The sequence below is a fragment of the Ambystoma mexicanum genome, chromosome 9, assembly GCF_040938575.1.
Source record: "Ambystoma mexicanum isolate Mex_15411 chromosome 9, UKY_AmexF1_1, whole genome shotgun sequence".
In the NCBI taxonomy this organism is placed as follows: Eukaryota; Metazoa; Chordata; class Amphibia; order Caudata; family Ambystomatidae; genus Ambystoma; species Ambystoma mexicanum.
In genome coordinates, this window is record NC_090931.1 from 524,889,477 (window position 1) to 524,915,184 (window position 25,708).

Consider the following 25,708-nt stretch of genomic DNA (forward strand, 5'->3'; position numbering starts at 1 on the left):
TTCTGCCTCTCCAGGTCGAAGGGCTGTTTTGCTAATGGGAAATAGCTGCTTCAGTGTGAATGGGCTAGTTCCCATTTGACGAAAGGACCTTTCTGCCTCTACAGGTCAGAGGGCTGTTTCTATAATGGGAAATAGCTGCTTCAGTGTCAGCGGCTAGTTCCCATTAGACGAAAGGACCTTTCTGCCTCTCCATGTCAGAGGGCCGTATCTCTAACAGGAAATAGCTGCTTCAGTGTGAGTAGGCTAGTTCCGATTAGACCTTTCTGCCTCTCCAGGTCGGAGGGCCGTTTCTCTAATGGGAAATAGCTGCTTCAGTGTGAGTGGGCTAGATCCCATTAGACGAGGGGACCTTTCTGCCTCTCCAGGTCCAAGGGCCGTTTCTCTAATGGGAAATAGCTGCTTCAGTGTGAGTGGGCTAGTTCCCATTAGACGAGGGGACCTTTCTGCTTCTCCAGGTCGAAGGGCTGTTTTGCTAATGGGAAATAGCTGCTTCAGTGTGAGTGGGCTAGTTCCCAATAGACGAAAGGACCTTTCCGCCTCTACAGGTCAGAGGGCTGTTTCTCTAATGGGAAATAGCTGCTTCAGTGTCAGTCGACTAGTTCCCATTAGACGAAAAGACCTTTCTGCCTCTCCATGACAGGAGGGCCATATCTCTAATGGGAAATAGCTGCTTCAGTGTGAGTAGGCTAGTTCCGATTAGACGATGGGACCTTTCTGCCTCTCCAGGTCGGAGGTCCGTTTCTCTACTGGGAAATAGCTGCTTCAGTGTGAGTGGGCTAGTTCCCATTAGACGAAAGGAGCTTTCTGCCTCTCCAGGTCGGAGGGCCGTTTCTCCAAAGGGAAATAGATGCTTCAGTGTCAGTGGGCTAGTTCCCATTAGACGAGGGGACCTTATGCCTCTCAAGGTCAAAGGGCAGTTTCCCTAATGGGAAATAGCTGCTTCAGTGTGAGTGGGCTAGTTCTCATTAGACGAGAGGACCTTTCTGCCTCTTCGGGTTGGAGGGCCGTTTCTCTAATGGGAAATAGCTGCTTCAGTGTGATTGGGCTTGTTCCCATTAGACAAAGGGACCTGTCTGCCTCTCCACGTCGGAGGGCCGATTCTCTAATGGGAAATAGCTGCTTCAGTGTGAGTGGGCTAGTTCCCATTAGACTAAAGGACCTTTCTGCCTCTCCAGGTCGGAGGGCCGATTCTCTAATGGGAAATAGCTGCTTCAGTGTGAGTGGGCTAGTTTCCATTAGACGAGGCGAACTTTCGGCTTCTCCAAGTCAGAGGGCAGTTTCTCTAATGGGAAATAGCTGCTTCAGTCTGAGTGGGCGAGTTTCCATTAGACGAGGCGACCTTTCTGCTCTCCAGGTCGAAGGGCTGTTTTGCTAATGGGAAATAGCTGCTTCAGTGTGAGTGGGCTAGTTCCCATTTGACGAAAGGACCTTTCTGCCTCTACAGGTCAGAGGGCTGTTTCTATAATGGGAAAAAGCTGCTTCAGTGTCAGAGGCTAGTTCCCATTAGACGAAAGGACCTTTCTGCCTCTCCATGTCGGAGGGCCGTATCTCTAACGGGAAATAGCTGCTTCAGTGTGAGTAGGCTAGTTCCGATTAGACGATGGGACCTTTCTGCCTCTCCAGGTCGGAGGGCCGTTTCTCTAATGGGAAATAGCTGCTTCAGTGTGAGTGGGCTAGTTCCCATTAGACGAGGGGACCTTTCTGCCTCTCCAGGTCGAAGGGCCGTTTCTCTAATGGGGAATAGCTGCTTCAGTGTGAGTGGGCTAGTTCCCATTAGACGAGGGGACCTTTCTGCTTCTCCAGGTCGAAGGGCTGTTTTGCTAATGGGAAATAGCTGCTTCAGTGTGAGTGGGCTAGTTCCCATTAGACGAAAGGACCTTTCTGCCTCTACAGGTCAGAGGGCTGTTTCTCTAATGGGAAATAGCTGCTTCAGTGTCAGTCGACTAATTCCCATTAGACGAAAAGACCTTTCTGCCTCTCCATGACAGGAGGGCTATATCTCTAATGGGAAATAGCTGCTTCAGTGTGAGTAGGCTAGTTCCGATTAGACGATGGGACCTTTCTGCCTCTCCAGGTCGGAGGTCCGTTTCTCTACTGGGAAATAGCTGCTTCAGTGTGAGTGGGCTAGTTCCCATTAGACGAAAGGAGCTTTCTGCCTCTCCAGGTCGGAGGGCCGTTTCTCCAAAGGGAAATAGATGCTTCAGTGTGAGTGGGCTAGTTCCCATTAGACGAGGGGACCTTATGCCTCTCAAGGTCAAAGGGCAGTTTCCCTAATGGGAAATAGCTGCTTCAGTGTGAGTGGGCTAGTTCTCATTAGACGAGAGGACCTTTCTGCCTCTTCGGGTTGGAGGGCCGTTTCTCTAATGGGAAATAGCTGCTTCAGTGTGATTGGGCTTGTTCCCATTAGACAAAGGGACCTGTCTGCCTCTCCACGTCGGAGGGCCGATTCTCTAATGGGAAATAGCTGCTTCAGTGTGAGTGGGCTAGTTCCCATTAGACTAAAGGACCTTTCTGCCTCTCCAGGTCGGAGGGCCGATTCTCTAATGGGAAATAGCTGCTTCAGTGTGAGTGGGCTAGTTTCCATTAGACGAGGCGAACTTTCGGCTTCTCCAAGTCAGAGGGCAGTTTCTCTAATGGGAAATAGCTGCTTCAGTCTGAGTGGGCTAGTTTCCATTAGACGAGGCGACCTTTCTGCTCTCCAGGTCGAAGGGCTGTTTTGCTAATGGGAAATAGCTGCTTCAGTGTGAGTGGGCTAGTTCCCATTTGACGAAAGGACCTTTCTGCCTCTACAGGTCAGAGGGCTGTTTCTATAATGGGAAAAAGCTGCTTCAGTGTCAGCGGCTAGTTCCCATTAGACGAAAGGACCTTTCTGCCTCTCCATGTCGGAGGGCCGTATCTCTAACGGGAAATAGCTGCTTCAGTGTGAGTAGGCTAGTTCCGATTAGACGATGGGACCTTTCTGCCTCTCCAGGTCGGAGGGCCGTTTCTCTAATGGGAAATAGCTGCTTCAGTGTGAGTGGGCTAGTTCCCATTAGACGAGGGGACCTTTCTGCCTCTCCAGGTCGAAGGGCCGTTTCTCTAATGGGAAATAGCTGCTTCAGTGTGAGTGGGCTAGTTCCCATTAGACGAGGGGACCTTTCTGCTTCTCCAGGTCGAAGGGCTGTTTTGCTAATGGGAAATAGCTGCTTCAGTGTGAGTGGGCTAGTTCCCATTAGACGAAAGGACCTTTCTGCCTCTAGAGGTCAGAGGGCTGTTTCTCTAATGGGAAATAGCTGCTTCAGTGTCAGTCGACTAGTTCCCATTAGACGAAAAGACCTTTCTGCCTCTCCATGCCGGAGGGCCGTATCTCTAATGGGAAATAGCTGCTTCAGTGTGAGTAGGCTAGTTCCGATTAGACGATGGGACCTTTCTGCCTCTCCAGGTCGGAGGGCTGTTTCTCTACTGGGAAATAGCTGCTTCAGTGTGAGTGGGCTAGTTCCCATTAGACGAGAGGAACTTTCTGCCTCTCCAGGTCGATGAACCGTTTCTCTAATGGGAAATAGCTGCTTCAGTGTGAGTGGGGTAGTACCCATTAGACAAAAGGAACTTTCTGCCTCTCCAGGTCGGACGGCTGTTTCTCTAATGGGAAACAGCTGTTTCAGTGTGAGTGGGCTAATTCCCATTAGACAAGAGTACCTTTCTGCCTATTCAGGTCGGAGGGCCGTTTCTCTAATGGGAAATAGCTGCTTCAGTGTGAGTGGGCTAGTTCCCATTAGACTAAAGGATATTTCTGCCTCTCAGGTCGGAGGGCCGAGTCTCTAATGGGAAACAGCTGCTTCAGTGTGAGTGGGCTAGTTCCCATTAGATGAGGCGACCTTTCGGCCTCTCCAAGTCGGAGGGCAGTTTCTCTAATGGGAAATAGCTGATTCAGTGTGAGTGGGCTAGGTCCCATTAGACAAGGCGACCTTTCTGCCTCTCCAGGTCGAAAGGATGTTTTGCTAATGGGAAATAGCTGCTTCAGTGTGAGTGGGCTAGTTCCCATTAGATGAAAGGACCTATCTGCCTCTACAGGTCAGAGGGCTTTTTCTCTAATGGAAATAGCTGCTTCAGTGTCAGTCGGCTAGTTCCCATTAGCCAAAAAGGACCTTTCTGCCTCTCCATGTCGGAGGGCCGTATCTCTAATGGGAAATAGCTGCTTCAGTGTGAGTCGGCCAGTTCCGATTAGACGAGGGACCTTTCTGCCTCTCCAGGTTGGAGGGCCGTTTCTCTAATGGGAAATAGCTGCTTCAGTGTGAGTGGGCTAGTTCCCATTAGACGAAAGGAGCTTTCTGCCTTTCCAGGTCGGAGGGCCGTTTCTCCAATGGGAAATAGCTGCTTCAGTGTGAGTGGGCTAGTTCCCATTAGACGAGGGGACCTTTCTGCCTCTCCAGGTCAAAGGGCCGTTTCTCTAATGGGAAATAGCTGCTTCCGTGTGAGTGGGCTAGTTCCCATTAGAAAAGAGGAACTTTCTGCCTCTTCGGGATGGAGGGCCGTTTCTCTAATGGGACATAGTTGCTTCAGAGTGATTGAGCTAGTTTCCATTAGACGAGGGGACCTTTCTGCCTCTCCAGGTCGAAGGGCCGTTTCTCTAATGGGAAATAGCTGTTTCAGTGTGAGTGGACTAGTTACCATTAGACGAGGGGACCTTTCTGCCTCTCCACGTCGGAGGGCCATTTCTCTAATGCGAAATAGCTGCTTCAGTGTGAGTGGGCTAGTTCCCATTAGACGAAAGGACCTTTCTGCCTCTCCAGGTCGGAGGGCCGATTCTCTAATGGGAAATAGCTGCTTGAGTGTGAGTGGGCTAGTTCCCATTAGACGAGGCGACCTTTCGGCCTCTCCAAGTCGGAGGGCAGTTTCTCTAATGGGAAATAGCTGCTTCAGTCTGAGTGGGCTAGTTTCCATTAGACGAAGCGACCTTTCTTCCTCTCCAGGTCGAAGGGCTGTTTTGCTAATGGGAAATAGCTTCTTCAGTGTGAGTGGGCTAGTTCCCATTAGACGAAAGGACCTTTCTGCCTCTACAGGTCAGAGGGCTGTTTCTCTAATGGGAAATAGCTGCTTCAGTGTCAGTCGACTAGTTCCCATTAGACGAAAGGACCTTTCTGCCTCTCCATGTCGGAGGGCCATACCTCTAATGAGAAATAGCTGCTTCAGTGTGAGTAGGCTAGTTCCGTTTAGACGATGGGACCTTTCTGCCTGTCCAGGTCGGAGGGCCGTTTCTCTACTGTGAAATAGCTGCTTCAGTGTGAGTGGGCTAGTTACCTTTAGACGAAAGGAGCTTTCTGCCTCTCCAGGTCGGAGGGCCATTTCTCCAAAGGGAAATAGATGCTTCAGTGTGAGTGGGCTAGTTCCCATTTGACGAAAGGACCTTTCTGCCTCTACAGGTCAGAGGCCTGTTTCTATAATGGGAAATAGCTGCTTCAGTGTCAGCGGCTAGTTCCCATTAGACGAAAGGACCTTTCTGCCTCTCCATGTCGGAGGGCCGTATCTCTAACGGGAAATAGCTGCTTCAGTGTGAGTAGGCTAGTTCCGATTAGACGATGGGACCTTTCTGCCTCTCCAGGTCGGAGGGCCGTTTCTCTAATGGGAAATAGCTGATTCAGTGTGAGTGGGCTAGTTCCCATTAGACGAGGGGACCTTTCTGCCTCTCCAGGTCGAAGGGCCGTTTCTCTAATGGGAAATAGCTGCTTCAGTGTGAGTGGGCTAGTTCCCATTAGACGAGGGGACCTTTCTGCTTCTCCAGGTCGAAGGGCTGTTTTGCTAATGGGAAATAGCTGCTTCAGTGTGAGTGGGCTAGTTCCCATTAGACAAAAGGACCTTTCTGCCTCTACAGGTCAGAGGGCTGTTTCTCTAATGGGAAATAGCTGCTTCAGTGTCAGTCGACTAGTTCCCATTAGACGAAAGGACCTTTCTGCCTCTCCATGCCGGAGGGCCGTATCTCTAATGGGAAATAGCTGCTTCAGTGTGAGTAGGCTAGTTCCGATTAGACGAAAGGACCTTTCTGCCTCTACAGGTCAGAGGGCTGTTTCTCTAATGGGAAATAGCTGCTTCAGTGTCAGTCGACTAGTTCCCATTAGACGAAAGGACCTTTCTGCCTCTCCAGGTCGGAGGGCCGTTTCTCCAAAGGGAAATAGATGCTTCAGTGTGAGTGGGCTAGTTCCCATCAGACGAGGGGACCTTTTGCCTCTCCAGGTCAAAGGGCAGTTTTTCTAATGGGAGATAGCTGCTTCAGTGTGAGTGGGCTAGTTCTCATTAGACGAGAGGACCTTTCTGCCTCTTCGGGTTGGAGGGCCGTTTCTCTAATGGGAAATAGCTGCTTCAGTGTGATTGGGCTTGTTCCCATTAGACAAAGGGACCTGTCTGCCTCTCCACGTCGGAGGGCCGATTCTCTAATGGGAAATAGCTGCTTCAGTGTGAGTGGGCTAGTTCCCATTAGACGAGGCGACCTTTCGGCTTATCCAAGTCAGAGGGCAGTTTCTCTAAAGGGAAATAGCTGCTTCAGTATGAGTGGGCTAGTTTCCATTAGACGAGGCGACCTTTCTGCCTCTCCAGGTCGAAGGGCTGTTTTGCTAATGGGAAATAGCTGCTTCAGTGTGAATGGGCTAGTTCCCATTTGACGAAAGGACCTTTCTGCCTCTACAGGTCAGAGGGCTGTTTCTATAATGGGAAATAGCTGCTTCAGTGTCAGCGGCTAGTTCCCATTAGACGAAAGGACCTTTCTGCCTCTCCCTGTCAGAGGGCCGTATCTCTAACAGGAAATAGCTGCTTCAGTGTGAGTAGGCTAGTTCCGATTAGACGATGGGACCTTTCTGCCTCGCCAGGTCGGAGGGCCGTTTCTCTAATGGGAAATAGCTGCTTCAGTGTGAGTGGGCTAGTTCCCATTAGACGAGGGGACCTTTCTGCTTCTCCAGGTCGAAGGGCTGTTTTGCTAATGGGAAATAGCTGCTTCAGTGTGAGTGGGCTAGTTCCCATTAGACGAAAGGACCTTTCTGCCTCTACAGGTCAGAGGGCTGTTTCTCTAATGGGAAATAGCTGCTTCAGTGTCAGTCGACTAGTTCCCATTAGACGAAAAGACCTTTCTGCCTCTCCATGACAGGAGGGCCATATCTCTAATGGGAAATAGCTGCTTCAGTGTGAGTAGGCTAGTTCCGATTAGACGATGGGACCTTCCTGCCTCTCCAGGTCGGAGGTCCGTTTCTCTACTGGGAAATAGCTGCTTCAGTGTGAGTGGGCTAGTTCCCATTAGACGAAAGGAGCTTTCTGCCTCTCCAGGTCAGAGGGCCGTTTCTCCAAAGGGAAATAGATGCTTCAGTGTGAGTGGGCTAGTTCCCATTAGACGAGGGGACCTTATGCCTCTCAAGGTCAAAGGGCAGTTTCCCTAATGGGAAATAGCTGCTTCAGTGTGAGTGGGCTAGTTCTCATTAGACGAGAGGACCTTTCTGCCTCTTCGGGTTGGAGGGCCGTTTCTCTAATGGGAAATAGCTGCTTCAGTGTGATTGGGCTTGTTCCCATTAGACAAAGGGACCTGTCTGCCTCTCCACGTCGGAGGGCCGATTCTCTAATGGGAAATAGCTGCTTCAGTGTGAGTGGGCTAGTTTCCATTAGACGAGGCGAACTTTCGGCTTCTCCAAGTCAGAGGGCAGTTTCTCTAATGGGAAATAGCTGCTTCAGTGTGAGTGGGCTAGTTCCCATTTGACGAAAGGACCTTTCTGCCTCTACAGGTCAGAGGGCTGTTTCTATAATGGGAAAAAGCTGCTTCAGTGTCAGCGGCTAGTTCCCATTAGACGAAAGGACCTTTCTGCCTCTCCATGTCAGAGGGCCGTATCTCTAACGGGAAATAGCTGCTTCAGTGTGAGTAGGCTAGTTCCGATTAGACGATGGGACCTTTCTGCCTCTCCAGGTCGGAGGGCCGTTTCTCTAATGGGAAATAGCTGCTTCAGTGTGAGTGGGCTAGTTCCCATTAGACGAGGGGACCTTTCTGCCTCTCCAGGTCGAAGGGCCGTTTCTCTAATGGGAAATAGCTGCTTCAGTGTGAGTGGGCTAGTTCCCATTAGACGAGGGGACCTTTCTGCTTCTCCAGGTCGAAGGGCTGTTTTGCTAATGGGAAATAGCTGCTTCAGTGTGAGTGGGCTAGTTCCCATTAGACGAAAGGACCTTTCTGCCTCTACAGGTCAGAGGGCTGTTTCTCTAATGGGAAATAGCTGCTTCAGTGTCAGTCGACTAGTTCCCATTAGACGAAAAGACCTTTCTGCCTCTCCACGACAGGAGGGCCATATCTCTAATGGGAAATAGCTGCTTCAGTGTGAGTAGGCTAGTTCCGATTAGACGATGGGACCTTTCTGCCTCTCCAGGTCGGAGGTCCGTTTCTCTACTGGGAAATAGCTGCTTCAGTGTGAGTGGGCTAGTTCCCATTAGACGAAAGGAGCTTTCTGCCTCTCCAGGTCGGAGGGCCGTTTCTCCAAAGGGAAATAGATGCTTCAGTGTGAGTGGGCTAGTTCCCATTAGACGAGGGGACCTTATGCCTCTCAAGGTCAAAGGGCAGTTTCCCTAATGGGAAATAGCTGCTTCAGTGTGAGTGGGCTAGTTCTCATTCGACGAGAGGACTTTTCTGCCTCTTCGGGTTGGAGGGCCGTTTCTCTAATGGGAAATAGCTGCTTCAGTGTGATTGGGCTTGTTCCCATTAGACAAAGGGACCTGTCTGCCTCTCCACGTCGGAGGGCCGATTCTCTAATGGGAAATAGCTGCTTCAGTGTGAGTGGGCTAGTTCCCATTAGACTAAAGGACCTTTCTGCCTCTCCAGGTCGGAGGGCCGATTCTCTAATGGGAAATAGCTGCTTCAGTGTGAGTGGGCTAGTTTCCATTAGACGAGGCGAACCTTCGGCTTCTCCAAGTCAGAGGGCAGTTTCTCTAATGGGAAATAGCTGCTTCAGTCTGAGTGGGCTAGTTTCCATTAGACGAGGTAACCTTTCTGCTCTCCAGGTCGAAGGGCTGTTTTGCTAATGGGAAATAGCTGCTTCAGTGTGAGTGGGCTAGTTCCCCTTTGACGAAAGGACCTTTCTGCCTCTACAGGTCAGAGGGCTGTTTCTATAATGGGAAAAAGCTGCTTCAGTGTCAGCGGCTAGTTCCCATTAGACGAAAGGACCTTTCTGCCTCTCCATGTCGGAGGGCCGTATCTCTAACGGGAAATAGCTGCTTCAGTGTGAGTAGGCTAGTTCCGATTAGACGATGGGACCTTTCTGCCTCTCCAGGTCGGAGGGCCGTTTCTCTAATGGGAAATAGCTGCTTCAGTGTGAGTGGGCTAGTTCCCATTAGACGAGGGGACCTTTCTGCCTCTCCAGGTCGAAGGGCCGTTTCTCTAATGGGAAATAGCTGCTTCAGTGTGAGTGGGCTAGTTCCCATTAGACGAGGGGACCTTTCTGCTTCTCCAGGTCGAAGGGCTGTTTTGCTAATGGGAAATAGCTGCTTCAGTGTGAGTGGGCTAGTTCCCATTAGACGAAAGGACCTTTCTGCCTCTAGAGGTCAGAGGGCTGTTTCTCTAATGGGAAATAGCTGCTTCAGTGTCAGTCGACTAGTTCCCATTAGACGAAAAGACCTTCCTGCCTCTCCATGCCAGAGGGCCGTATCTCTAATGGGAAATAGCTGCTTCAGTGTGAGTAGGCTAGTTCCGATTAGACGATGGGACCTTTCTGCCTCTCCAGGTCGGAGGGCTGTTTCTCTACTGGGAAATAGCTGCTTCAGTGTGAGTGGGCTAGTTCCCATTAGACGAGAGGAACTTTCTGCCTCTCCAGGTCGATGAACCGTTTCTCTAATGGGAAATAGCTGCTTCAGTGTGAGTGGGCTAGTACCCATTAGACAAAAGGAACTTTCTGCCTCTCCAGGTCGGACGGCTGTTTCTCTAATGGGAAACAGCTGTTTCAGTGTGAGTGGGCTAATTCCCATTAGACAAGAGTACCTTTCTGCCTATTCAGGTCGGAGGGCCGTTTCTCTAATGGGAAATAGCTGCTTCAGTGTGAGTGGGCTAGTTCCCATTAGACTAAAGGATCTTTCTGCCTCTCCAGGTCGGAGGGCTGTTTCTCTACTGGGAAATAGCTGCTTCAGTGTGAGTGGGCTAGTTCCCATTAGACGAGAGGAACTTTCTGCCTCTCCAGGTCGATGAACCGTTTCTCTAATGGGAAATAGCTGCTTCAGTGTGAGTGGGCTAGTACCCATTAGACAAAAGGAACTTTCTGCCTCTCCAGGTCGGACGGCTGTTTCTCTAATGGGAAACAGCTGTTTCAGTGTGAGTGGGCTAATTCCCATTAGACAAGAGTACCTTTCTGCCTATTCAGGTCGGAGGGCCGTTTCTCTAATGGGAAATAGCTGCTTCAGTGTGAGTGGGCTAGTTCCCATTAGACTAAAGGATCTTTCTGCCTCTCAGGTCGGAGGGCCGAGTCTCTAATGGGAAACAGCTGCTTCAGTGTGAGTGGGCTAGTTCCCATTAGATGAGGCGACCTTTCGGCCTCTCCAAGTCGGAGGGCAGTTTCTCTAATGGGAAATAGCTGATTCAGTGTGAGTGGGCTAGGTCCCATTAGACAAGGCGACCTTTCTGCCTCTCCAGGAAGAAGGGATGTTTTGCTAATGGGAAATAGCTGCTTCAGTGTGAGTGGGCTAGTTCCCATTAGATGAAAGGACCTATCTGCTTCTACAGGTCAGAGGGCTTTTTCTCTAATGGAAATAGCTGCTTCAGTGTCAGTCGGCTAGTTCCCATTAGCCAAAAAGGACCTTTCTGCCTCTCCAGGTTGGAGGGCCGTTTCTCTAATGGGAAATAGCTGCTTCAGTGTAAGTGGGCTAGTTCCCATTAGACGAAAGGAGCTTTCTGCCTTTCCAGGTCGGAGGGCCGTTTCTCCAATGGCAAATAGCTGCTTCAGTGTGAGTGGGCTAGTTCCCATTAGACGAGGGGACCTTTCTGCCTCTCCAGGTCAAAGGGCCGTTTCTCTAATGGGAAATAGCTGCTTCCGTGTGAGTGGGCTAGTTCCCATTAGAAAAGAGGAACTTTCTGCCTCTTCGGGATGGAGGGCCGTTTCTCTAATGGGACATAGTTGCTTCAGAGTGATTGAGCTAGTTTCCATTAGACGAGGGGACCTTTCTGCCTCTCCAGGTCGAAGGGCCGTTTCTCTAATGGGAAATAGCTGTTTCAGTGTGAGTGGGCTAGTTCCCATTAGACGAGGAGACCTTTCTGCTTCTCCAGGTCGAAGGGCTGTTTTGCTAATGGGAAATAGCTGCTTCAGCGTGAGTGGGCTAGTTCCCATTAGACGAAAGGACCTTTCTGCCTCTAGAGGTCAGAGGGCTGTTTCTCTAATGGGAAATAGCTGCTTCAGTGTCAGTCGACTAGTTCCCATTAGACGAAAAGACCTTTCTGCCTCTCCATGCCGGAGGGCCGTATCTCTAATGGGAAATAGCTGCTTCAGTGTGAGTAGGCTAGTTCCGATTAGACGATGGGACCTTTCTGCCTCTCCAGGTCGGAGGGCTGTTTCTCTACTGGGAAATAGCTGCTTCAGTGTGAGTGGGCTAGTTCCCATTAGACGAGAGGAACTTTCTGCCTCTCCAGGTCGATGAACCGTTTCTCTAATGGGAAATAGCTGCTTCAGTGTGAGTGGGCTAGTACCCATTAGACAAAAGGAACTTTCTGCCTCTCCAGGTCGGACGGCTGTTTCTCTAATGGGAAACAGCTGTTTCAGTGTGAGTGGGCTAATTCCCATTAGACAAGAGTACCTTTCTGCCTATTCAGGTCGGAGGGCCGTTTCTCTAATGGGAAATAGCTGCTTCAGTGTGAGTGGGCTAGTTCCCATTAGACTAAAGGATCTTTCTGCCTCTCAGGTCGGAGGGCCGAGTCTCTAATGGGAAACAGCTGCTTCAGTGTGAGTGGGCTAGTTCCCATTAGATGAGGCGACCTTTCGGCCTCTCCAAGTCGGAGGGCAGTTTCTCTAATGGGAAATAGCTGATTCAGTGTGAGTGGGCTGGGTCCCATTAGACAAGGCGACCTTTCTGCCTCTCCAGGTCGAAGGGATGTTTTGCTAATGGGAAATAGCTGCTTCAGTGTGAGTGGGCTAGTTCCCATTAGATGAAAGGACCTATCTGCCTCTACAGGTCAGAGGGATTTTTCTCTAATGGAAATAGCTGCTTCAGTGTCAGTCGGCTAGTTCCCATTAGCCAAAAAGGACCTTTCTGCCTCTCCATGTCGGAGGGCCGTATCTCTAATGGGAAATAGCTGCTTCAGTGTGAGTCGGCCAGTTCCGATTAGACGATGGGACCTTTCTGCCTCTCCAGGTTGGAGGGCCGTTTCTCTAATGGGAAATAGCTGCTTCAGTGTGAGTGGGCTAGTTCCCATTAGACGAAAGGAGCTTTCTGCCTTTCCAGGTCGGAGGGCCGTTTCTCCAATGGGAAATAGCTGCTTCAGTGTGAGTGGGCTAGTTCCCATTAGACGAGGGGACCTTTCTGCCTCTCCAGGTCAAAGGGCCGTTTCTCTAATGGGAAATAGCTGCTTCCGTGTGAGTGGGCTAGTTCCCATTAGAAAAGAGGAACTTTCTGCCTCTTTGGGATGGAGGGCCGTTTCTCTAATGGGACATAGTTGCTTCAGAGTGATTGAGCTAGTTTCCATTAGACGAGGGGACCTTTCTGCCTCTCCAGGTCGAAGGGCCGTTTCTCTAATGGGAAATAGCTGTTTCAGTGTGAGTGGACTAGTTACCATTAGACGAGGGGACCTTTCTGCCTCTCCACGTCGGAGGGCCATTTCTCTAATGCGAAATAGCTGCTTCAGTGTGAGTGGGCTAGTTCCCATTAGACGAAAGGACCTTTCTGCCTCTCCAGGTCGGAGGGCCGATTCTCTAATGGGAAATAGCTGCTTGAGTGTGAGTGGGCTAGTTCCCATTAGACGAGGCGACCTTTCGGCCTCTCCAAGTCGGAGGGCAGTTTCTCTAATGGGAAATAGCTGCTTCAGTCTGAGTGGGCTAGTTTCCATTAGACGAAGCTACCTTTCTTCCTCTCCAGGTCGAAGGGCTGTTTTGCTAATGGGAAATAGCTTCTTCAGTGTGAGTGGGCTAGTTCCCATTAGACGAAAGGACCTTTCTGCCTCTACAGGTCAGAGGGCTGTTTCTCTAATGGGAAATAGCTGCTTCAGTGTCAGTCGACTAGTTCCCATTAGACGAAAGGACCTTTCTGCCTCTCCATGCCGGAGGGCCGTACCTCTAATGGGAAATAGCTGCTTCAGTGTGAGTAGGCTAGTTCCGTTTAGACGATGGGACCTTTCTGCCTGTCCAGGTCGGAGGGCCGTTTCTCTACTGTGAAAAAGCTGCTTCAGTGTGAGTGGGCTAGTTACCATTAGACGAAAGGAGCTTTCTGCCTCTCCAGGTCGGAGGGCCGTTTCTCCAAAGGGAAATAGCTGCTTCAGTGTGAATGGGCTAGTTCCCTTTAGAGGAGGGGACCTTTCTGCCTCTCCAGGTCAAAGGGCAGTTTCTCTAATGGGAAATAGCTGCTTCAGTGTGAGTGGGCTAGTTCCCATTAGACGAGAGGACCTTTCTGCCTCTTCGTGTTGGAGGGCCGTTTCTCTAATGGGAAATAGCTGCTTCAGTGTGATTGGGCTTGTTCCCATTAAACAAAGGGACATTTCTGCCTCTCCAGGTGGAAGGGCCGTTTCCATAATGGGAAATGTCTGCTTCAGTGTGAGTGAGCTAGTTCCGATTAGACGAGGGGACCTTTCTGCCTCTCCAGGTCGGAGGGCCGTTTCTCTAATGTGAAATAGCTGCTTCAGTGTGAGTGGGCTAGTTCCCATTAGATCAGAGGACCTTTCTGCCTCTCCAGGTCGGAGGGCCATTTCTCTAATGGCAAATAGCTGCTTCAGTGTGAGTGGGCTAGTTCCCATTAGACAAAAGGACCTTTCTGCCTCTACAGGTCAGAGGGCTGTTTCTCTAATGGGAAATAGCTGCTTCAGTGTCAGTCGACTAGTTCCCATTAGACGAAAGGACCTTTCTGCCTCTCCATGCCGGAGGGCCGTATCTCTAATGGGAAATAGCTGCTTCAGTGTGAGTAGGCTAGTTCCGATTAGACGAAAGGACCTTTCTGCCTCTACAGGTCAGAGGGCTGTTTCTCTAATGGGAAATAGCTGCTTCAGTGTCAGTCGACTAGTTCCCATTAGACGAAAGGACCTTTCTGCCTCTCCAGGTCGGAGGGCCGTTTCTCCAAAGGGAAATAGATGCTTCAGTGTGAGTGGGCTAGTTCCCATCAGACGAGGGGACCTTTTGCCTCTCCAGGTCAAAGGGCAGTTTTTCTAATGGGAGATAGCTGCTTCAGTGTGAGTGGGCTAGTTCTCATTAGACGAGAGGACCTTTCTGCCTCTTCGGGTTGGAGGGCCGTTTCTCTAATGGGAAATAGCTGCTTCAGTGTGATTGGGCTTGTTCCCATTAGACAAAGGGACCTGTCTGCCTCTCCACGTCGGAGGGCCGATTCTCTAATGGGAAATAGCTGCTTCAGTGTGAGTGGGCTAGTTCCCATTAGACGAGGCGACCTTTCGGCTTATCCAAGTCAGAGGGCAGTTTCTCTAAAGGGAAATAGCTGCTTCAGTATGAGTGGGCTAGTTTCCATTAGACGAGGCGACCTTTCTGCCTCTCCAGGTCGAAGGGCTGTTTTGCTAATGGGAAATAGCTGCTTCAGTGTGAATGGGCTAGTTCCCATTTGACGAAAGGACCTTTCTGCCTCTACAGGTCAGAGGGCTGTTTCTATAATGGGAAATAGCTGCTTCAGTGTCAGCGGCTAGTTCCCATTAGACGAAAGGACCTTTCTGCCTCTCCCTGTCAGAGGGCCGTATCTCTAACAGGAAATAGCTGCTTCAGTGTGAGTAGGCTAGTTCCGATTAGACGATGGGACCTTTCTGCCTCGCCAGGTCGGAGGGCCGTTTCTCTAATGGGAAATAGCTGCTTCAGTGTGAGTGGGCTAGTTCCCATTAGACGAGGGGACCTTTCTGCTTCTCCAGGTCGAAGGGCTGTTTTGCTAATGGGAAATAGCTGCTTCAGTGTGAGTGGGCTAGTTCCCATTAGACGAAAGGACCTTTCTGCCTCTACAGGTCAGAGGGCTGTTTCTCTAATGGGAAATAGCTGCTTCAGTGTCAGTCGACTAGTTCCCATTAGACGAAAAGACCTTTCTGCCTCTCCATGACAGGAGGGCCATATCTCTAATGGGAAATAGCTGCTTCAGTGTGAGTAGGCTAGTTCCGATTAGACGATGGGACCTTCCTGCCTCTCCAGGTCGGAGGTCCGTTTCTCTACTGGGAAATAGCTGCTTCAGTGTGAGTGGGCTAGTTCCCATTAGACGAAAGGAGCTTTCTGCCTCTCCAGGTCAGAGGGCCGTTTCTCCAAAGGGAAATAGATGCTTCAGTGTGAGTGGGCTAGTTCCCATTAGACGAGGGGACCTTATGCCTCTCAAGGTCAAAGGGCAGTTTCCCTAATGGGAAATAGCTGCTTCAGTGTGAGTGGGCTAGTTCTCATTAGACGAGAGGACCTTTCTGCCTCTTCGGGTTGGAGGGCCGTTTCTCTAATGGGAAATAGCTGCTTCAGTGTGATTGGGCTTGTTCCCATTAGACAAAGGGACCTGTCTGCCTCTCCACGTCGGAGGGCCGATTCTCTAATGGGAAATAGCTGCTTCAGTGTGAGTGGGCTAGTTTCCATTAGACGAGGCGAACTTTCGGCTTCTCCAAGTCAGAGGGCAGTTTCTCTAATGGGAAATAGCTGCTTCAGTGTGAGTGGGCTAGTTCCCATTTGACGAAAGGACCTTTCTGCCTCTACAGGTCAGAGGGCTGTTTCTATAATGGGAAAAAGCTGCTTCAGTGTCAGCGGCTAGTTCCCATTAGACGAAAGGACCTTTCTGCCTCTCCATGTCAGAGGGCCGTATCTCTAACGGGAAATAGCTGCTTCAGTGTGAGTAGGCTAGTTCCGATTAGACGATGGGACCTTTCTGCCTCTCCAGGTCGGAGGGCCGTTTCTCTAATGGGAAATAGCTGCTTCAGTGTGAGTGGGCTAGTTCCCATTAGACGAGGGGACCTTTCTGCCTCTCCAGGTCGAAGGGCCGTTTCTCTAATGGGAAATAGCTGCTTCAGTGTGAGTGGGCTAGTTCCCATTAGACGAGGGGACCTTTCTGCTTCTCCAGGTCGAAGGGCTGTTTTGCTAATGGGAAATAGCTGCTTCAGTGTGAGTGGGCTAGTTCCCATTAGACGAAAGGACCTTTCTGCCTCTACAGGTCAGAGGGCTGTTTCTCTAATGGGAAATAGCTGCTTCAGTGTCAGTCGACTAGTTCCCATTAGACGAAAAGACCTTTCTGCCTCTCCACGACAGGAGGGCCATATCTCTAATGGGAAATAGCTGCTTCAGTGTGAGTAGGCTAGTTCCGATTAGACGATGGGACCTTTCTGCCTCTCCAGGTCGGAGGTCCGTTTCTCTACTGGGAAATAGCTGCTTCAGTGTGAGTGGGCTAGTTCCCATTAGACGAAAGGAGCTTTCTGCCTCTCCAGGTCGGAGGGCCGTTTCTCCAAAGGGAAATAGATGCTTCAGTGTGAGTGGGCTAGTTCCCATTAGACGAGGGGACCTTATGCCTCTCAAGGTCAAAGGGCAGTTTCCCTAATGGGAAATAGCTGCTTCAGTGTGAGTGGGCTAGTTCTCATTCGACGAGAGGACTTTTCTGCCTCTTCGGGTTGGAGGGCCGTTTCTCTAATGGGAAATAGCTGCTTCAGTGTGATTGGGCTTGTTCCCATTAGACAAAGGGACCTGTCTGCCTCTCCACGTCGGAGGGCCGATTCTCTAATGGGAAATAGCTGCTTCAGTGTGAGTGGGCTAGTTCCCATTAGACTAAAGGACCTTTCTGCCTCTCCAGGTCGGAGGGCCGATTCTCTAATGGGAAATAGCTGCTTCAGTGTGAGTGGGCTAGTTTCCATTAGACGAGGCGAACCTTCGGCTTCTCCAAGTCAGAGGGCAGTTTCTCTAATGGGAAATAGCTGCTTCAGTCTGAGTGGGCTAGTTTCCATTAGACGAGGTAACCTTTCTGCTCTCCAGGTCGAAGGGCTGTTTTGCTAATGGGAAATAGCTGCTTCAGTGTGAGTGGGCTAGTTCCCCTTTGACGAAAGGACCTTTCTGCCTCTACAGGTCAGAGGGCTGTTTCTATAATGGGAAAAAGCTGCTTCAGTGTCAGCGGCTAGTTCCCATTAGACGAAAGGACCTTTCTGCCTCTCCATGTCGGAGGGCCGTATCTCTAACGGGAAATAGCTGCTTCAGTGTGAGTAGGCTAGTTCCGATTAGACGATGGGACCTTTCTGCCTCTCCAGGTCGGAGGGCCGTTTCTCTAATGGGAAATAGCTGCTTCAGTGTGAGTGGGCTAGTTCCCATTAGACGAGGGGACCTTTCTGCCTCTCCAGGTCGAAGGGCCGTTTCTCTAATGGGAAATAGCTGCTTCAGTGTGAGTGGGCTAGTTCCCATTAGACGAGGGGACCTTTCTGCTTCTCCAGGTCGAAGGGCTGTTTTGCTAATGGGAAATAGCTGCTTCAGTGTGAGTGGGCTAGTTCCCATTAGACGAAAGGACCTTTCTGCCTCTAGAGGTCAGAGGGCTGTTTCTCTAATGGGAAATAGCTGCTTCAGTGTCAGTCGACTAGTTCCCATTAGACGAAAAGACCTTCCTGCCTCTCCATGCCAGAGGGCCGTATCTCTAATGGGAAATAGCTGCTTCAGTGTGAGTAGGCTAGTTCCGATTAGACGATGGGACCTTTCTGCCTCTCCAGGTCGGAGGGCTGTTTCTCTACTGGGAAATAGCTGCTTCAGTGTGAGTGGGCTAGTTCCCATTAGACGAGAGGAACTTTCTGCCTCTCCAGGTCGATGAACCGTTTCTCTAATGGGAAATAGCTGCTTCAGTGTGAGTGGGCTAGTACCCATTAGACAAAAGGAACTTTCTGCCTCTCCAGGTCGGACGGCTGTTTCTCTAATGGGAAACAGCTGTTTCAGTGTGAGTGGGCTAATTCCCATTAGACAAGAGTACCTTTCTGCCTATTCAGGTCGGAGGGCCGTTTCTCTAATGGGAAATAGCTGCTTCAGTGTGAGTGGGCTAGTTCCCATTAGACTAAAGGATCTTTCTGCCTCTCCAGGTCGGAGGGCTGTTTCTCTACTGGGAAATAGCTGCTTCAGTGTGAGTGGGCTAGTTCCCATTAGACGAGAGGAACTTTCTGCCTCTCCAGGTCGATGAACCGTTTCTCTAATGGGAAATAGCTGCTTCAGTGTGAGTGGGCTAGTACCCATTAGACAAAAGGAACTTTCTGCCTCTCCAGGTCGGACGGCTGTTTCTCTAATGGGAAACAGCTGTTTCAGTGTGAGTGGGCTAATTCCCATTAGACAAGAGTACCTTTCTGCCTATTCAGGTCGGAGGGCCGTTTCTCTAATGGGAAATAGCTGCTTCAGTGTGAGTGGGCTAGTTCCCATTAGACTAAAGGATCTTTCTGCCTCTCAGGTCGGAGGGCCGAGTCTCTAATGGGAAACAGCTGCTTCAGTGTGAGTGGGCTAGTTCCCATTAGATGAGGCGACCTTTCGGCCTCTCCAAGTCGGAGGGCAGTTTCTCTAATGGGAAATAGCTGATTCAGTGTGAGTGGGCTAGGTCCCATTAGACAAGGCGACCTTTCTGCCTCTCCAGGAAGAAGGGATGTTTTGCTAATGGGAAATAGCTGCTTCAGTGTGAGTGGGCTAGTTCCCATTAGATGAAAGGACCTATCTGCTTCTACAGGTCAGAGGGCTTTTTCTCTAATGGAAATAGCTGCTTCAGTGTCAGTCGGCTAGTTCCCATTAGCCAAAAAGGACCTTTCTGCCTCTCCAGGTTGGAGGGCCGTTTCTCTAATGGGAAATAGCTGCTTCAGTGTAAGTGGGCTAGTTCCCATTAGACGAAAGGAGCTTTCTGCCTTTCCAGGTCGGAGGGCCGTTTCTCCAATGGCAAATAGCTGCTTCAGTGTGAGTGGGCTAGTTCCCATTAGACGAGGGGACCTTTCTGCCTCTCCAGGTCAAAGGGCCGTTTCTCTAATGGGAAATAGCTGCTTCCGTGTGAGTGGGCTAGTTCCCATTAGAAAAGAGGAACTTTCTGCCTCTTCGGGATGGAGGGCCGTTTCTCTAATGGGACATAGTTGCTTCAGAGTGATTGAGCTAGTTTCCATTAGACGAGGGGACCTTTCTGCCTCTCCAGGTCGAAGGGCCGTTTCTCTAATGGGAAATAGCTGTTTCAGTGTGAGTGGGCTAGTTCCCATTAGACGAGGAGACCTTTCTGCTTCTCCAGGTCGAAGGGCTGTTTTGCTAATGGGAAATAGCTGCTTCAGCGTGAGTGGGCTAGTTCCCATTAGACGAAAGGACCTTTCTGCCTCTAGAGGTCAGAGGGCTGTTTCTCTAATGGGAAATAGCTGCTTCAGTGTCAGTCGACTAGTTCCCATTAGACGAAAAGACCTTTCTGCCTCTCCATGCCGGAGGGCCGTATCTCTAATGGGAAATAGCTGCTTCAGTGTGAGTAGGCTAGTTCCGATTAGACGATGGGACCTTTCTGCCTCTCCAGGTCGGAGGGCTGTTTCTCTACTGGGAAATAGCTGCTTCAGTGTGAGTGGGCTAGTTCCCATTAGACGAGAGGAACTTTCTGCCTCTCCAGGTCGATGAACCGTTTCTCTAATGGGAAATAGCTGCTTCAGTGTGAGTGGGCTAGTACCCATTAGACAAAAGGAACTTTCTGCCTCTCCAGGTCGGACGGCTGTTTCTCTAATGGGAAACAGCTGTTTCAGTGTGAGTGGGCTAATTCCCATTAGACAAGAGTACCTTTCTGCCTATTCAGGTCGGAGGGCCGTTTCTCTAATGGGAAATAGCTGCTTCAGTGTGAGTGGGCTAGTTCCCATTAGACTAAAGGATCTTTCTGCCTCTCAGGTCGGAGGGCCGAGTCTCTAATGGGAAACAGCTGCTTCAGTGTGAGTGGGCTAGTTCCCATTAGATGAGGCGACCTTTCGGCCTCTCCAAGTCGGAGGGCAGTTTCTCTAATGGGAAATAGCTGATTCAGTGTGAGTGGGCTGGGTCCCATTAGACAAGGCGACCTTTCTGCCTCTCCAGGTCGAAGGGATGTTTTGCTAATGGGAAATAGCTGCTTCAGTGTGAGTGGGCTAGTTCCCATTAGATGAAAGGACCTATCTGCCTCTACAGGTCAGAGGGATTTTTCTCTAATGGAAATAGCTGCTTCAGTGTCAGTCGGCTAGTTCCCATTAGCCAAAAAGGACCTTTCTGCCTCTCCATGTCGGAGGGCCGTATCTCTAATGGGAAATAGCTGCTTCAGTGTGAGTCGGCCAGTTCCGATTAGACGATGGGACCTTTCTGCCTCTCCAGGTTGGAGGGCCGTTTCTCTAATGGGAAATAGCTGCTTCAGTGTGAGTGGGCTAGTTCCCATTAGACGAAAGGAGCTTTCTGCCTTTCCAGGTCGGAGGGCCGTTTCTCCAATGGGAAATAGCTGCTTCAGTGTGAGTGGGCTAGTTCCCATTAGACGAGGGGACCTTTCTGCCTCTCCAGGTCAAAGGGCCGTTTCTCTAATGGGAAATAGCTGCTTCCGTGTGAGTGGGCTAGTTCCCATTAGAAAAGAGGAACTTTCTGCCTCTTTGGGATGGAGGGCCGTTTCTCTAATGGGACATAGTTGCTTCAGAGTGATTGAGCTAGTTTCCATTAGACGAGGGGACCTTTCTGCCTCTCCAGGTCGAAGGGCCGTTTCTCTAATGGGAAATAGCTGTTTCAGTGTGAGTGGACTAGTTACCATTAGACGAGGGGACCTTTCTGCCTCTCCACGTCGGAGGGCCATTTCTCTAATGCGAAATAGCTGCTTCAGTGTGAGTGGGCTAGTTCCCATTAGACGAAAGGACCTTTCTGCCTCTCCAGGTCGGAGGGCCGATTCTCTAATGGGAAATAGCTGCTTGAGTGTGAGTGGGCTAGTTCCCATTAGACGAGGCGACCTTTCGGCCTCTCCAAGTCGGAGGGCAGTTTCTCTAATGGGAAATAGCTGCTTCAGTCTGAGTGGGCTAGTTTCCATTAGACGAAGCTACCTTTCTTCCTCTCCAGGTCGAAGGGCTGTTTTGCTAATGGGAAATAGCTTCTTCAGTGTGAGTGGGCTAGTTCCCATTAGACGAAAGGACCTTTCTGCCTCTACAGGTCAGAGGGCTGTTTCTCTAATGGGAAATAGCTGCTTCAGTGTCAGTCGACTAGTTCCCATTAGACGAAAGGACCTTTCTGCCTCTCCATGCCGGAGGGCCGTACCTCTAATGGGAAATAGCTGCTTCAGTGTGAGTAGGCTAGTTCCGTTTAGACGATGGGACCTTTCTGCCTGTCCAGGTCGGAGGGCCGTTTCTCTACTGTGAAAAAGCTGCTTCAGTGTGAGTGGGCTAGTTACCATTAGACGAAAGGAGCTTTCTGCCTCTCCAGGTCGGAGGGCCGTTTCTCCAAAGGGAAATAGCTGCTTCAGTGTGAATGGGCTAGTTCCCTTTAGAGGAGGGGACCTTTCTGCCTCTCCAGGTCAAAGGGCAGTTTCTCTAATGGGAAATAGCTGCTTCAGTGTGAGTGGGCTAGTTCCCATTAGACGAGAGGACCTTTCTGCCTCTTCGTGTTGGAGGGCCGTTTCTCTAATGGGAAATAGCTGCTTCAGTGTGATTGGGCTTGTTCCCATTAAACAAAGGGACATTTCTGCCTCTCCAGGTGGAAGGGCCGTTTCCATAATGGGAAATGTCTGCTTCAGTGTGAGTGAGCTAGTTCCGATTAGACGAGGGGACCTTTCTGCCTCTCCAGGTCGGAGGGCCGTTTCTCTAATGTGAAATAGCTGCTTCAGTGTGAGTGGGCTAGTTCCCATTAGATCAGAGGACCTTTCTGCCTCTCCAGGTCGGAGGGCCATTTCTCTAATGGCAAATAGCTGCTTCAGTGCGAGTGGGCTAGTTCCCATTAGACGAGGGGACCTTTCTGCCTCTTCGGGTTGGAGGGCCGTTTCTCTAATGGGAAATAGCTGCTTCAGTGTGATTGGGCTAGTTCCCATTAGACGAGGGGACGTTTCTGCCTCTCCAGGTCGAAGGGCCGTTTCTCTAATGGGAAATAGCTGCCTCAGTGTGAATGGGCTAGTTCCCATTAGACAAGGGTACCTTTCTGCCTCTCCAGGTGGAAGGGCCGTTTCTCTAATGGGAAATAGCTGCTTCCGTGTGAGTGGGCTAGTTCCCATTAGACGAGAGGAACTTTCTGCCTCTTCGGGTTGGGGGGCCGTTTCTCTAATGGGAAATAGCTGCTTCAGAGTGATTGGGCTAGTTTCCATTAGGCAAGGGGACCTTTCTGCCTCTCCAGGTCGAAGGGCCGTTTCTCTAATGGGAAATAGCTGATTCAGTGTGAGTGGGCTAGTTCCCATTAGACAAGGGGACCTTTCTGCCTCTCCACGTCGGAGGGCCATTTCTCTAATGGGAAATAGCTGCTTCAGTGTGAGTGGGCTAGTTCCCATTATACGAAAGGACCTTTCTGCCTCTCCAGGTCGGAGAGCCGATTCTCTAATGGGAAATAGCTGCTTGAGTGTGAGTGGGCTAGTTCCCATTAGACGAGGCGACCTTTCGGCCTCTCCAAGTCGGAGGGCAGTTTCTCTAATGGGAAATAGCTGCTTCAGTCTGAGTGGGCTAGTTTCCATTAGACGAGGCGACCTTTCTGCCTCTCCAGGTCAAAGGGCTGTTTTGCTAATGGGAAATAGCTGCTTCAGTGTGAGTGGGCTAGTTCCCATTAGACGAAAGGACCTTTCTGCCTCTACAGGTCAGAGGGCTGTTTCTCTAATGGAAATAGCTGCTTCAGAGTCAGTCGGCTAGTTCCCATTAGACGAAAGGACCTTTCTGCCTCTCCATGCCGGAGGGCCGTATCTCTAATGGGAAATAGCTGCTTCAGTGTGAGTAGGCTAGTTCCGATTAGACGATGGGGCCTTTCTGCCGCTCCAGGTCGGAGGGCCGTTTCTCTAATGGGAAATAGCTGCTTCAGTCTGAGTGGGCTAGTTCCCATTAGACGAAAGGAGCTTTCTGCCTCTCCAGGTCGGAGGGCCGTTTCTCCAAAGGGAAATAACTGCTTCAGTGTGAGTGGGCTAGTTCCCATTAACGAGGCGACCTTTCTGCCTCTCCAGGTCAAAGGGCAGTTTCTCTAATGGGAAATAGCTTCTTCAGTGTGAGTGGGCTAGTTCCCATTAGACTAAAGGATCTTTCTGCCTCTCAGGTCGGAGGGCCGAGTCTCTAATGGGAAACAGCTGCTTCAGTGTGAGTGGGCTAGTTCCCATTAGATGAGGCGACCTTTCGGCCTCTCCAAGTCGGAGGGCAGTTTCTCTAATGGGAAATAGCTGATTCAGTGTGAGTGGGCTAGGTCAAATTAGACAAGGCGACCTTTCTGCCTCTCCAAGTCGAAGGGATGTTTTGCTAATGGGAAATAGCTGCTTCAGTGTGAGTGGGCTAGTTCCCATTAGATGAAAGGACCTATCTGCCTCTACAGGTCAGAGGGCTTTTTCTCTAATGGAAATAGCTGCTTCAGTGTCAGTCGGCTAGTTCCCATTAGCCAAAAAGGACCTTTCTGCCTCTCCATGTCGGAGGGCCGTATCTCTAATGGGAAATAGCTGCTTCAGTGTGAGTCGGCCAGTTCCGATTAGACGATGGGACCTTTCTGCCTCTCCAGGTTGGAGGGCCGTTTCTCTAATGGGAAATAGCTGCTTCAGTGTGAGTGGGCTAGTTCCCATTAGACGAAAGGAGCTTTCTGCCTTTCCAGGTCGGAGGGCCGTTTCTCCAATGGGAAATAGCTGCTTCAGTGTGAGTGGGCTAGTTTCCATCAGACGAGGCGACCTTTCTGCCTCTCCAGGTCAAAGGGCTGTTTTGCTAATGGGAAATAGCTGCTTCAGTGTGAGTGGGCTAGTTCCCATTAGACGAAAGCACCTTTCTGCCTCTACAGGTCAGAGGGCTGTTTCTCTAATGGAAATAGCTGCTTCAGAGTCAGTCGGCTAGTTCCCATTAGACGAAAGGACCTTTCTGCCTCTCCATGCCGGAGGGCCGTATCTCTAATGGGAAATAGCTGCTTCAGTGTGAGTAGGCTAGTTCCGATTAGACGATGGGGCCTTTCTGCCGCTCCAGGTCGGAGGGCCATTTCTCTAATGGGAAATAGCTGCTTCAGTCTGAGTGGGCTAGTTTCCATTAGACGAGGCGACCTTTCTGCCTCTCCAGGTCAAAGGGCTGTTTTGCTAATGGGAAATAGCTGCTTCAGTGTGAGTGGGCTAGTTCCCATTAGACGAAAGGACCTTTCTGCCTCTACAGGTCAGAGGGCTGTTTCTCTAATGGAAATAGCTGCTTCAGAGTCAGTCGGCTAGTTCCCATTAGACGAAAGGACCTTTCTGCCTCTCCATGCCGGAGGGCCGTATCTCTAATGGGAAATAGCTGCTTCAGTGTGAGTAGGCTAGTTCCGATTAGACGATGGGGCCTTTCTGCCGCTCCAGGTCGGAGGGCCGTTTCTCTAATGGGAAATAGCTGCTTCAGTCTGAGTGGGCTAGTTCCCATTAGACGAAAGGAGCTTTCTGCCTCTCCAGGTCGGAGGGCCGTTTCTCCAAAGGGAAATAACTGCTTCAGTGGAGTGGGCTAGTTCCCATTAACGAGGCGACCTTTCTGCCTCTCCAGGTCAAAGGGCAGTTTCTCTAATGGGAAATAGCTTCTTCAGTGTGAGTGGGCTAGTTCCCATTAGACTAAAGGATCTTTCTGCCTCTCAGGTCGGAGGGCCGAGTCTCTAATGGGAAACAGCTGCTTCAGTGTGAGTGGGCTAGTTCCCATTAGATGAGGCGACCTTTCGGCCTCTCCAAGTCGGAGGGCAGTTTCTCTAATGGGAAATAGCTGATTCAGTGTGAGTGGGCTAGGTCAAATTAGACAAGGCGACCTTTCTGCCTCTCCAAGTCGAAGGGATGTTTTGCTAATGGGAAATAGCTGCTTCAGTGTGAGTGGGCTAGTTCCCATTAGATGAAAGGACCTATCTGCCTCTACAGGTCAGAGGGCTTTTTCTCTAATGGAAATAGCTGCTTCAGTGTCAGTCGGCTAGTTCCCATTAGCCAAAAAGGACCTTTCTGCCTCTCCATGTCGGAGGGCCGTATCTCTAATGGGAAATAGCTGCTTCAGTGTGAGTCGGCCAGTTCCGATTAGACGATGGGACCTTTCTGCCTCTCCAGGTTGGAGGGCCGTTTCTCTAATGGGAAATAGCTGCTTCAGTGTGAGTGGGCTAGTTCCCATTAGACGAAAGGAGCTTTCTGCCTTTCCAGGTCGGAGGGCCGTTTCTCCAATGGGAAATAGCTGCTTCAGTGTGAGTGGGCTAGTTCCCATTAGACGAGGGGACCTTTCTGCCTCTCCAGGTCAAAGGGCCGTTTCTCTAATGGGAAATAGCTGCTTCCGTGTGAGTGGGCTAGTTCCCATTAGAAAAGAGGAACTTTCTGCCTCTTCGGGATGGAGGGCCGTTTCTCTAATGGGACATAGTTGCTTCAGAGTGATTGAGCTAGTTTCCATTAGACGAGGGGACCTTTCTGCCTCTCCAGGTCGAAGGGCCGTTTCTCTAATGGGAAATAGCTGTTTCAGTGTGAGTGGACTAGTTACCATTAGACGAGGGGACCTTTCTGC